General features: G+C 33.7%; 1 non-coding gene across 1 annotated transcript; it reads right to left on the minus strand.

Annotated features, from left to right (window-relative positions):
- Nucleotides 1-2391: 2391 nt before the first annotated feature.
- On the minus strand, nucleotides 2392-2498 carry LOC131181867 (small nucleolar RNA R71). Its single transcript, XR_009150342.1, has one exon. It is a non-coding gene; the product is annotated as a small nucleolar RNA R71 (small nucleolar RNA).
- Nucleotides 2499-2932: the final 434 nt, after the last annotated feature.

The raw sequence follows: 2932 nt of genomic DNA on the forward strand, positions 1-2932 counted from the left end.
CCCTAAACCAGCTTCTCAAGCCTTGCCAACCAATTATGAATTAGGGATTTGCCATTAGAGAGGTTGTAGATGTATATAGGACACTAGAAACAATTTCTAGTAATTTTAATTCAAGAGAATATTAGTAATTCGCTTTGAATTGATGAGAGAAGAAGAAGAAGAGTGGAAGAGAGCTTTATGGGTGGCGGCACCTCTTTTGAAAAATTAGAATGTATTATTTGTTCTTTCATTCTGTCCCTTTTATAATTAGGTCATCACTTAAAACCCTTGCCACATGTCATCTTCTGATTGCATCATAATTTTAATTGACCTAATCACATTAAGCCAAGTGTCAAAGCTAGGTTTAATCTGGACTTTGATCATCATGCATGATAGGAAGACAAATGACAAACCATGATGCCATGTGTCACCATCTCTTAGTGCCACATGTCACCCTGTGAAATGACCAAATTACCCTTGTGTTGTAATTTTGAGTTATCAATCCAAAATAATTATTTCTCCTCTTCTAATCAATTTATATCAAATATAAATTAATTAATTAATCTCTATTAATTAATTTCTCATAATCAAATTCATATTTAAATACTTTAAATATAAATTTAACTTATACTATACATCCAATATCCTAGATTTGGTTTCAAGCCATGCTAGGGACTTTGTAATCTAATTGCAAACCAAACCTATTTAATTAATCAATTAAACTCTTTAACTAATTAATTAAGTCACATTTAACTTGGTAATTACTTGTGTATGTGTGTGACTCACTAGGCTCATCACTAATTGGCAATGAGATATAATATTAGCTCTTAATATCATCAGAACTCTTTCTTACCATAAATGATTTCTCTAAGTCATTTTAGGCATCTCATAGACCATGGTTAACACCTAGCATAGCATGCCATGGCCACCCAATCAGTAATAAGGAATACCTTAAATGAACCTTTAATCATATGTTACCATGCACTAGAATCTCTCTGTCACAAAATCCCAATTCGAGCTGGAGTCATGGTTTATGTCAAACCCCATTTGCTATGAATATTATGTTCTCTTTTAATTCCAATTCTTGATTAAAAAGATTTTATCATCAGAAACTCTTTTCTGATTAAATTTGTCTGTCCTGGCCAGGAATTTGAAACATAAAGAACAATTAAATGAACATAGGATTTTATCCCTATTTACTTATGGTAACAGATTCCATCTTGATCAACACTTATCTACATGTATAACTGGTAGGAGCCAACACATGCCCATATACCCATACACAGTACAAATATGAAAGCAGTATCAAACTCAAATCACCTATATATAAGATAATTGTGCTATCTCAGGTCTAAAGATTATATGCATTGATATGATTTATGACAATGCATTGACAAGAGTAAACTTCCACGTGATTGTCATAATTGTCACTGGTTCAGGCTACTTATCATGCATAAGTGCCTATCATATTTGTTATATGGCATGATACTCACCATTTCATCTTATTTACATCTCATATAAATAACTTATGAACAAACATGATTACAATCTTTCTGGATAAGTCATGTCCTTATTGTGAAGTATCCTTGATTGTGAACCAATTTATGATACTTTGTGCTAGAAATACTGTCACTCATATTCTTAATAACTTAAGAATATAATTTCTAACAAAATATCAATGGACCTTTTCTATTACACATAAATATATTATGTAAATGGAAAAGTGAAATTGATTTTTTATTAATAAAACATGTACAAGATACATACTAAATGATATACTCTACGACATACTACTAACACAAATTCCATCATTTTTTAGGGTTTTGAGGCATTTTTCTATTTTTTCTTTGATTTCTTTTTGTTTATGACAAGAACTTCTCAATCTGGTGAGTTCATCTTTGATATAGAAGTAGAAAAAATAGCGAAACAGTTGAGAAAATTGGCTATGCAAGCTAAGCAGATTCCAAGTACATATGAAGGAGTCCAATCTCCAAGGGAATTAAGTTTGGATTCGGATTCGAATTTAGATTTAAATTCCAAAATGAAACTATGGCTGTTAGAACTTTGAAAGAGTTGGCCACTCCTGATCTAAACCAACAGCCTTTGTGTATTCAATACCCTGCTTTAAATGTTGCTTTTGAGTTAAAATCTAAACTAATCCATTTGTTGCCTAAGTTTCATGGTCTTGCAGGTGAGGATCCACATAAGCATTTAAAGGAATTTCATGTTGTGTGTTCCAGCATGAAACCTCAAGGAGTTTCAGAGAACCAGATCAAGCTTCGGGCTTTCCCTTTGTCACTGGAAGGCATAGCTAAGGATTGGTTGTATTACCTTCCTTCTGGATCCGTCAACTCATGGAATGAGATGAAGCGGATGTTTTTGGAGAAATATTTTCCTGCTTCCCGTGCTGCTAATATAAGAAAAGAAATTTGTAGCATCCGGCAGTACAATGAAGAGAGCTTGTATGAGTATTGGGAGTGATTTAAAAAGCTGTGTACAAGCTGTACCCATCATAAAATAAGTGAGCAGCTATCGATTCAGTATTTCTATGAGAGACTTCTACCAATGGACCGTAGTATGATAGATGCTGCTAATAGAGGAGCTTTGGTTGACAAGACACTAGAAGAGGCAAAGAGGCTGATTGCTAACATGGCAGCAAATTCTCAGTAGTTTGGAATGAGAATGGATCACACACCTATGAAGGTTAATGAGGTAAGTACATCTAACCTTGAGAAATAAATTTCTGATTTAACTTCTTTGGTGAGGCAGTTGACTGTAGGGAATATGCAAATGGTTAAGGTATATGGAATTTGTTCAGGTTCAAGTCATGCTACTGACATCTGTTCTACATTACAAGAGGATGAATCAATGCAACATGTTAATGCAGTAGGAAATTATGGACAGCCACAACGCAGGTGTAACGCCCTCACTTTAGGTAATTTCATACGTTCTA

Source organism: Hevea brasiliensis, chromosome 7 (genome assembly GCF_030052815.1).
Source record: "Hevea brasiliensis isolate MT/VB/25A 57/8 chromosome 7, ASM3005281v1, whole genome shotgun sequence".
NCBI classification, from domain to species: domain Eukaryota; kingdom Viridiplantae; phylum Streptophyta; class Magnoliopsida; order Malpighiales; family Euphorbiaceae; genus Hevea; species Hevea brasiliensis.